At 39.3% G+C, this 10,531-nt stretch overlaps 1 long non-coding RNA gene across 1 annotated transcript; it reads left to right on the forward strand.

Moving 5' to 3' along the window:
- The first annotated feature begins 2,011 nt into the window (after nucleotides 1–2,011).
- Nucleotides 2,012–8,968, forward strand: LOC143685930 (uncharacterized). The gene is made up of 3 exons (XR_013176795.1): nucleotides 2,012–2,183; nucleotides 7,627–7,714; nucleotides 8,790–8,968. It is a non-coding gene; the product is annotated as an uncharacterized LOC143685930 (long non-coding RNA).
- The last annotated feature ends 1,563 nt before the right edge of the window (nucleotides 8,969–10,531 follow it).

Consider the following 10,531-nt stretch of genomic DNA (forward strand, 5'->3'; position numbering starts at 1 on the left):
TCCTTCTTGCATTACTTTGTTTCCATCTGGCATCATTTTTCTTCTGCCTGAAATTTTTTCCTAGAATTTTTGCTAATGTAGGTCTACTGGTGATGAATTCTCAGTTTTGATTGGTCTAACATATCTTTATCACCTTCATTTTTTAAAAAAATAAAGGATACTTTCATTTGATCTAGTCTGTCAGTTAGTTTACAGCACTCCACATATGTCATTGCACTGTCATCTGTTTCCATCATCTCTATAATGTTAGGTTTCAGTCTTATGTATTAACAATAACACATAGCTGAGTCTTGCTTTCTTATCTAGTCTTACAATCTCTGCCTTGGAGTGTTCAGACCATTTATTTACATTTGACATAATTAACAATTTGATTGGGTTTAAATCTACCATCTTGCTTTTTGTTTTCCATTATTCTAATGTGTTCTTTTTTTTGTATTTTAAAAAATATTTTTATTATAAACAATGGACAAATATAGAAGTATTCTTGACATACAAATATTCTTGACACGGTTATAATCAATGACTAAAATATCATCACATAGTTCATCACCATGATCATTTGCATCTGATGTGTTTTTATTATTTTTTCCTCTTTTCCTGCCCTCTTTATAATTAATTGACTGGTTTAAAATATTCCTTTCATCTTTACTATTGTCTTCTTATCTAGATTATTTAATTTTTAATTGTGTTTTAATTATTTTTGGTGATTGCTCTAGGGTAGGGGTTTGCAAACTACAAGTAATGGACCAAATTGACTCCAAATGCCTGTTTTTTCATGGTCCATGAGATAAGACCTTTTTAAAAATAATTACAGATACTATTATTTTTGATAATAGTTTTTATTTGTTTTTATTTATTTTTGCTTCCCAGCGATTTAGTATGAACTGAAGTTGAATATGATATTGTCTGGCAGAAGAATGAACAGTTTGCTGAATAAAAGCCCCAACTCAGGATATAAACACAGCAGAAATGGGGCTTCAGATTCTCAGCACTTGTGCATGATGGAAAAAGGAATCTTGAAATAAAAAATTCTACAGCAGAGGATACCAATGAAAAAGGCAGCAACAGCACCAACACTGGCAACGTGGGAAAAGGAAGCAGAGACTCTCTCTAGGGGCTGCCCTACTGCCCCGGACACTGGCTCAGCAGCTGGAGAGTTGATCTGTCTCAGGGAACCTTAACATTTAGATGGCTCCAAATCCCGTGTCTAAAATTCAATTCTAATCCCTCGGATCAGGGTCATGTCAGAATCGGCAAACCTGTCCCCCTAGGCTCTGTATGGAGAACTCTTATCTTTGCGTGATAGGAGTCTAAGCAAACAGCTCACGCTTCTGACCTGACGCCAGATTTAACTTGCTCCCATACCACTTGGGATAGATATCGGGTCCCAGCAAACAAATCTCTCAGACAGAAGCCCAGGAAACTTGCCAGCCTCAAGAAGCTGCTTTGGACTCTAAGATTTAGGAAAACCGTACCCAATTGTTGTCCCTAGCTCAACTTCTGGGGAGAATGCTGGAATTCTGCAGGAAACAAGTATAGTCTTTGATAAGACCTTTTTAAAAATAATTACAAGTACTATTATAAAAATATTATTTTTAATAATAGTTTTTAGATTTACCGAAAATTGTGAAGATAGTACAGAGTTTCCAGATTCCCTATCGTTAACATCTTACATCAGTATAGTACATGCATTACAATTCATGAACCATTACTGATTTATTATTAAAATCTATACTTTACTCAGATTTCCTTAGCTTTTACCTAATGTTCTTTTCCATTGCAGAATCCCATCCACCACATTGCATCCAGCCGTCACGTCTCCGTAGGCCCCTCTGCTCTGTGACAGTTTGTCAGAATGTCCTTGTTTTGGATGATCTTGACAGTTTCGAGGAATGCTGGCTTAGCATTTTGTAGAATGTGCCTCTATTGGAAGTTGTCCAGTGCTTTTCTCATGATTAGACTGTGGATATGGTTTTTAAGCTTTCATCACCTTTAAAAGGTAGATAAAGTGCCATTTTCATATCACATCACGTAAGGATGTATACTATAATTGTGACATCACTGTTGCTTTGACCTTGGTTATTGGCTGAGGTAGTTCTTGTCAGGTTTCTCCGCTCTGTCCCTGCCCCCCTTCTGTGCTGTCCATTTTTAAAGAAGGTCACCCATATCACCCATAAGAAGAGGTGAGTGATGCCCAAACTTCTTTAGGACAGAGTTTCTACATGAATTATTTTAAATTCTTCTAGCATGGGAGATTTGTTAAGATTGGCTTTTATACCTTTAAATAGTTGACAAATTCAAAAGAAGAATGAGATTTTGTGGCATATAAAAAAGATATGATCCAATTCTAGGTATATACCCAAAATAATTGAAAGCAAGAACTTGGACAGATATCTGTACATCGGTGTTCATAGAAGCATTATTCACAGTAGCCAAAAGGTGGGAACAACCCAAGTGGCCATCAGTGGATGAAGGATAAACAAACTGTAGTCTGCTCATACAATGCAATAGCATTCATCTATAAGAAAGTATTAAATTCTTTGATACATGCTACAACATGCATGAGCTTTGAAGACCTCATGTTGAGTGAAATAAACCAGACTGACAAAAGGACAAATATTGTATGATCCCCTTATGTGAAATAATTAGAATATGCAAATTAATAGAGATAAAAAGTAGATTGCAGAGCACCTGGGGTGGCGCTGGGAACGGGACATTTAATGCTTAATGAGTACAGGGTTTCTGCTCCGGGCGATGGAGAAGTTGTGTTCATGAAAGTAATTAAACCACTGAATTGTACTTGAAAGTGGCTAAAATGGGAAATATTGAGTGACAGATAAAGTAACAGAATAAAAAAAATTTATGAAATTCGAATTTTAGTGTCCACAAATAAAGTTTTACCCGAACACAGCCATACTCATCCATTTATGCATTGCCCATAGCTGCTTTCATGCTAGAACAGCACAGGTGATTAGTTACAAAAGACTGTATAACCTCAAGTCTAAAATGTTTACAATCCAGCCCTTTACAGGAAAAGTTTGCTGACTTCTGCACCAGGGTTTACAATATGCCCCTTTAGTTTATCACAGTTTTTCTTCAAATAACATTATTGCACTTGGTGTAAAAATTAGAAACTTAAAAAATGTACATTTATATTTCTCCCTCCCATACTTTGCGCTATTGTTGTAGAATTGAGTTCCACATGTCATAAGCGCCACCATAAATTGTTTTTCTTTTTGCTTTAAGCAGTCAATTACCTTTTAAACACATTTCAAAATGGGAAAAACATATTTTATATGTATCCACATATTTTCCATTTCCAGTTCTATTCATTCCTTTGTGTAGTTTCCATCTGGTATCATTTTCTTTCTTTCTGAAGAGCATTCTTTAATATTTCTTATAGTGCAGGTCGGCTGACAATGGATTCTTCCACTTATTTTTTTGGTCTGAAAAAGCCTATATTTCACCATCAGTTTTTGAAAGATATTTTCACTGGATATAGAGATCCATAGTATCTTTTTCAGCGCTTTAAAAATTGTATTCTATTTCTTCTGGCTTGCATGGGCTTTGACAAGTTTATAATAATTCTTATTTTTGTTCTTCTGCATGCAAGTCCCTTTTTTTCCTCCTCTAGAGGCTTTTAAGGTTTTCTTATTGTCACAGTTTTTTTGGCAATTTGATTATAATGGGCTTTGCTGTCATTTGGTTTGTCTTTATGGGTGGTGATGGGCTTCTTGGATCTCTGAGTTTCTAGTTTTCATCAAATTTGGAAATCTCCTGCGTTTATTTCTTCAAATGTTTTTCTGTTCTAACCGGTTTCCTCTCTTTCTGGACTTCAACTACAAGTATGTTAGAGCACTTGACATCATCCCATAGGTCACTGACGCTCTGTTATGTTTTCAGTTTTTTCTGTGTTTCTTTTTGGAAAGTCCCAGTTGCTATGTCTTCATACATATTCAAGTTTGCTGAAAATTTCTTCTGCAGTGTCTTATCTGCTGTTAATTCCATCCATTCAAAATGCATTCAACTTAATGTATCAAACATATAAAGAAGTCCTAGCAACTCAACAATAAAAAGACAAACAACCCAATTTAAAAACGGACAAAGGACTTGAAAAGAAATTTTGCTAAATAAGATATATGAATAGCTGATAAGCACATGAAAATATGCTCACATCACTAGCCATTAAGTAAATTCAAATCAAAATCACAATGAGACCTGAATTTCTTCCTCCTTTTGGTTTTATTTTGTTGGTTTAATTTGTGTTTTCTTTTCATCTTTTTTGAGGTATTCAGGGCAGGTGGGGCCTCGGGGTGAGGCACAGCTACCTCTATTGGCGGGGTAAAAAAAAAATTTTTTTTTTTGTACACTGTATGGCAGGAGTCACATTTCATTATTTTTCTATGTGACCATCCCCTTCTTGCAGCACCATTTGTTGAATTTTGTTTGGTTTTTCATTTGTTTGTTTGCTTGTTTGGTTGTTTTGGGAAGTGCATGGTCTGGGAATCAAACCTGGCTGTTCTAGTTTGCTAGCTGCCAGAACGCAACATACCAGAAACGGAATGGCTTTTAACGAGGGGAATTTAATAAGTTGCTAGTTTACAGTTCTAAGGCCAAGAAAATGTCCCAATTAAAACAAGGCTATAGAAATGTCCAATTTAAGGCATCTGGGGAAAGATACCTTGGTTCAAGAAGGCTGACAACGTTCAGTGTTTCTCTCTCAACTGGAAGGGCACATGACGAACATGGCGGCATCTGCTGGCTTTCTCGTGGCTCTACCAAAAAAGGGCTCTCTCTAAAAAGTTTCCTCTTTTAAAGGATTCCAGCAAGCAACTCTACCTTCAGTGGGTGGAGACACACCTCCCTGGAAATCATCTAATCAAAAGTTACCACCCACAATTGGGTGGGTCACTTCTTCATAGAAACAATCAAAATGCTCCCACCCAGCAATATTGAATGAGGATCAAAGGGCATGGCTTTTCTGGGGTCCACCACAGATTCAGACCAGCACACTGGGTCTCCCACATGGCAGGTGAGAATGTTGGCAGCTTTTTGATACCAGGAACCCAGTGGCTCCAGTCACTCAGCAGCTAGAATGAAATAAGTGAAAACACACACACACACAAAAGCATAAAAAAATCACAGCAAATTTCTTGATGAAAATTGAAAATAAGAGTTTCCTTGTATTAAAAAAAAAAATCACAATGAGATTCCACTTCATACCCATAAGGATGGCTATTGTTTGAAAAATGGAAAATAATTGTTGATGAGAATGCAGAGAAATTGGAACCCTTAATCATTGTTGATGGAAATATAAAATGACGCACCCACTGTTGAAAAGTTTGATGGTTCCACAGAAAATTGTTTGTTGTTGAATTGTAGGAGTTCTTTATATATTCTTTATATTAAACCTTTATCAGATATACGGTTTTCAAATATTTTCTCCCATTCTATAGGATGTCTTTCCACTTTCTTAATAATGTCTTTTTATGCACACAAATTTTCAATTTTGATGAGGTCCAATTTATCCTTTTCTTTCATTTCTTGTGCTTGGTGTACAAGACTTGGTGTAAAGTCTGAGAATCCACTGCCTAATACAAGATCCTAAGGATATTCCCCTATGCTTTCATTCTGGAAGTTTTACGGTTTCAGTTCTTACATTTAGGTCTTTGATCCATTTTGAATTAATTTTTGTATATGATATGAGGTAGGATTTCGGTTTCATTCTTTTTCATGTGGATATCCAGTTTTCGCAGCACTGTTTGTTGAAGAGATTCCCAGTGAATGGACTTGACACCCTTTTAAAAAATCAATTAAGCATAGATGTGAGGTTTATTTCTGAACTCTCAATTCTATTCCTTTGGATGGTATGCCTGTCCTTATGCCAGTACCACACTGCTTTGATTACTGTAGCTTTGTAATAGGTTCTAAAATTAGGAAGTGTGAATCCTCCAACTTCGTTCTCCTCTTTTACATTGGTTTTGCCTATTCAGAATCTTCTGCTTTTCCATATGAATTTGAAGATTGGTTTCTCCTTTGCCGCAAAGAAAGCTATTGGAATTTTGGTTGTGATTGCATTGAATCTGTAAATCACTATGGATAGTATTGATACCATAACAATATATAGTCTTTCAATCCATAAACATGAAATGTCTTTACATTTATTTAAGTTTTCTTTAATGTCTTTAGTATGTTTATGTAGTTTTCCCTGTACAAGCCCTTTCCAACATTGGTTAAATTTATTCCTAGTTATTTGTTTCTTTTAAGTTGCTATTGTAACAGCAATTATTTTCTTGATTTCCTATTTGAATTGTTTGTGGCTAGTATATAGAAACATAACTGATTTTTGTGTGTTGATCTTGTACCCTGCCATTTTGATAAATTTGTTTATTATCTATAGCAGCTTTGTTGTAGATGCTTTAGGATTTTCTGTGTGTGGGATCATGTCATCTGCAAATAGGGAAAGTTTTGCTTCTTCTTTTCCAGTTTGAATGCCTTTTATTTTTTTTATTTTTATTTTTGCCTAATTGCTCTGTTTAGAACTTCCAGTAATGTTGAATAGCAGTGATGGATATGGATATCCTTGTCTTTTTCCTGATCTTAGGGGGAGAAAACCTTCGTCATTCACTGTTCAATATGATGTTAGCTGTGGTTTTTCATATACACCTTTTATCATATTGAGGAAATTTCCCTCTATTCTAATTTTCTAAATGTTTTCATCAAGAAGTTTTTGTGAAATGCCTATTCTGCATCAATTGTGATGATCATGTGGTTTTCCCCCTTTATTCTGTGAATGTGGTGTATTATACTAATCGATTCACTTATGTTGACCCTCCCTCGCATTCCTGGAATATATCCCACTTTGTCATGGTGTATAATTATTTTAATGTTCTGCTGGATTTGATTTTTTTCTTGAGGATTTTTGCATTTGTATTCATAGGAGTTATTGAGCTGAAATTTTCCTGTGATATCTTTATCTGGCTTTGGTATTAGGGATATTGGCCTCATAAAATGAGTTAGGAAGTATTCCCTCCTCTTCAACATTTTGAGAAGAGTTTGAACAGGATTGTATTAATTCTTCTTGGAATGTTTGGTAAAAATCACTAATAAAACTGTCTGGTTCTGTGCTCTCCTTTTGGGGGAGGTTTTTCATAACGGATTAGTCTCTTGTTATTGGTCTGTTCAGGCCTTCTACTTCTTCTTAAGTCATTCGGAAATGTGGGTGTTTCTAGGAATGTTTTTTGTTTCATTTATGTGCTCTAATTTGTTGCCATGCAATTGTTCATAGTATTCTCTTATAGTCCTTTTTGTTTCTGTAGGGTCAATAGTAACGTCCGCCCTTCCATTTTTGTTTTAGCTATTCATGTCCTCGTTTTTCTTTGTCAATCTAGTTTAAAGACTTGTTGATTTTATTAATTTTTTCAAAGAATCAAATTTTGATTTCGTTGATTCTTTCCATTGTTTTTCTATTCTCCATTTAATTGATCTCTGCCCCAATATTTAACACTTCCTTATTTTTGCTTAGTTTCTGTTTAGTTGCTCTTCTTTTCTAGTTCGTTCAGGTCTGAAATCAGGCTACTGATTTGAAATCTTTCTTCTTCTTCTTTTTTTTTTTAACATGGGCAGGCACTGGGAATCTAACCTGGGTCTCTGGCATGGCAGGCAAGAACTCTGCCACTGCGCCACCATTGGCCCCGCTTCCTTCTTTTTTAATGTAAGTATTCATAGCTATAAATTTCCCTCTCAGTACTGCTTTTGCTGCATCCCATAGGTTTTGCTATTTCATGTTTTCATTTTCATTTGTCTTAAAATATTTCCTAATTTTGTTCGATATCTTAGTGATCCACTGATTGTTTACCCATTGGTTGTTTAAGAGTATATTGTATAATTTCCACATATTTGTGAATTTTCTAATTCTCTCCTTTTATTATTTTACCTTCATTCCATTGCGGTTGGAGAAGATATTTTGCCTGACATCAAACATTTTTTTCTTTTTTTTTTTTTTACATGGGCAGGCACTGGGAATCGAACCTGGGTCCTCTGGCATGGCAGGCAAGCATTCTTGCCTGCTGAGCCACCGTGGCCCACCCGATGTCAAACTTTTTAAAAAGTATTGAGACTTGTTTGTGACCTAACATATGGTCTACCCTAGAGGATGAGCTGTGTGCACTAGAGAAGAAGGAGTATTCTGCTGCTGTTGGGTCAAATGTTCTATTTATGTCTGTTAATTTGGGTCATAGTATTGTTCAAACATATTTCTTTATTGATTTTCTGTCTAGATGCTCCATCCATTATTGAAAGTGGTGCATTGAAGTCTGCTACCATTGTTGTAGAACCGTCTATTTTCCTTTTCAAATCTGTCAGTATTTGCTTCATATATTTGGGGGCTCTTAGGTGTATATAACCATTGGGCTTTGACTCTCTCTGCTCTGGAAGTCACCCCCCTTTGGAGACACTCTCCTTACTTCCGTTGAGCTCTGAAAGCATGTGCCGGGCACTGCATCTCATCCCCACCACCCCCAAAGGTTTGCCTGCCTTGCCTGACCCCACCCAGTGCCTGCTGGACTGAATTGTTCTTGAAAGGAATGGAAGGGAAGAGGAGAGAAGAAACAGGAGGAGGAGGAGGAGGAGGAGGAGAGAAGAAAGGGGAAGGGGAAGGGCAGGAAGAGGGAGAGAGTTGCATGGCAATTTTTTTGTTGAATGCTAGACATTGTGCGTGCCAAATTGTAGCGGCTCTAGTTGAGGTCATATTTTTTCCAGAGAAGATTTAGTTTCCTTTTGGCAACCAGAATACAGGTAGATCACCTCGGCGCAGTGAAGTTCCGGTTTGCCCTTATTCCTCGGGTGTGGATCTTCCTGGGGTCCCGACTGAGAGGCAGACGGGAGCACGCTCAGGAGTGAATGGAAATCCTTATAAGAAGAAGGATATTTGTAAGAACTTTCTACTTGATATCTTGAGAACATTCACAGTTTTGACAACTGATCAAATGGTATCTAAGCTAGTGTTTAATCCCTAGAATTTAAGTATTTTGCTATCTGAATTTGTAGATTTTTTGTTGCCTTAGTTTTTGAAACTTAAAATCTGTAAACACAGATTTTACAATGATGATGTGGATACTTTATTTAAATATGCCTATGCTTAAGCTAACTAAGAATCCGTGTTTCGGTGGTTCTAAGTGTAGTGTTTTTCTTAAATTAAAAATAAATAAATAAGCAAATAGAAAGAAGTGTGGATGGGAAGGGGAGGAGGGAGCCAGGAAGGCCACGGTGGGGTTCACAGACGTAGGTAGTCAGAAACTCTGGTGTTCGGTGGTGGGCAGACGGGAAGGAAATCTATCGAGTGGGAGATGGGGTCAGCACAGGGAGAACAAGCCCATGATGGGTGGCAGGAGCTGGAGGGTGGGACCCTGAGCCTGGGGAAGCGGTGGGCTTTGGCAGGGAAGGGGACATGGTGGAGGCTTCTATTTCCTGGGAGTGGCTGGAGGTGAGATCACCGCTGAGAGGAAGCCCAGGCCTTGTGCATGGGACCAGAAGAATTCGGATGTAATGCGGGGAGGGGCCCTCAGGCAGGGAGGAGGTTAATAGAAGGAGGAGTCTCAGTGAGAGCAGGGGCTCAGGGGATGGAGAATGCCCAATGAAAGGAGGGAAGCTTTTGGGCAAGAAGGTGAGTAGGAGAAGGAGCTTGTTAGGGACAGGGAGGGGTGGGGGTCTGGAGGCCCCACCTTTCTCTGGCCTGGGACCTCCTGAGATCAGTGACAGTGCTCCCCGGTCCAACTCTGTCTCTTTCCCTCTCTGACAATGAGGTCCAAGGCCAGAGACCTGGAGTAGGGAAACGGGAGGTGGCCTCTTCCCTCATTCTTTTCCTGGGCTCGGGATAGGGAAGAGCAAGCCTGTGAGCCCCAGATTTTCTGCCTTGTGTTGGGGGTGGGGAAAGGAGGGCCCTTCCTCACCATCTCCAGCTGAGGCTTTTGCCCCTGGCGCTCCTCCTCTGGCAGGTGAGTGTCCTGGGTGGGGGAGGGAGTAGGGATGGGGAAGGGGCTGGGGGTTCGCTCTCCCCCTTCCCCAAGGGGACAGGCAGGGGGACCAGCGGCCTCAGGCTGAATTTGTTTCTCATCTGGCTCTTGGCTTTTCTGGTGGAAAAAACAAAGCTCTCTCCTTGGTGTGGCAGCAGTGCAGAGGCTGAGCCGGGTGAGCAGGGCCGGGAGCTGTGCTGGCGATGAGGCTGAGGGGCAGGCGGGGCCTGGACAGGGACAGATGCCCTCCCCCCTTCCCAGGCCCCCTCCCACTTGGGCCTGGGCTCTGCTCCTACGTGGCTCTCCAGGCTCAGGCGGTGAGACCTGGCGTGTCCGAGGTGGAGGGAGCTGGGGCCTGGGAGGAGGCAGGCACTGGGCTCAGGCTCAGACCCATAGCACCCTCCCTCCCCTGGCTCATCCCCAGAACAGTCTCCAAAGTGTGATTTAAAGCCTCCTGGGAGTCCTCGAAAGAACCCTGGGAGGCTGCAGCAGGAGGGATCTGAGTCAGATCTGGGAAA

Source organism: Tamandua tetradactyla, chromosome 6 (assembly GCF_023851605.1).
Source record: "Tamandua tetradactyla isolate mTamTet1 chromosome 6, mTamTet1.pri, whole genome shotgun sequence".
In the NCBI taxonomy this organism is placed as follows: Eukaryota; Metazoa; Chordata; class Mammalia; order Pilosa; family Myrmecophagidae; genus Tamandua; species Tamandua tetradactyla.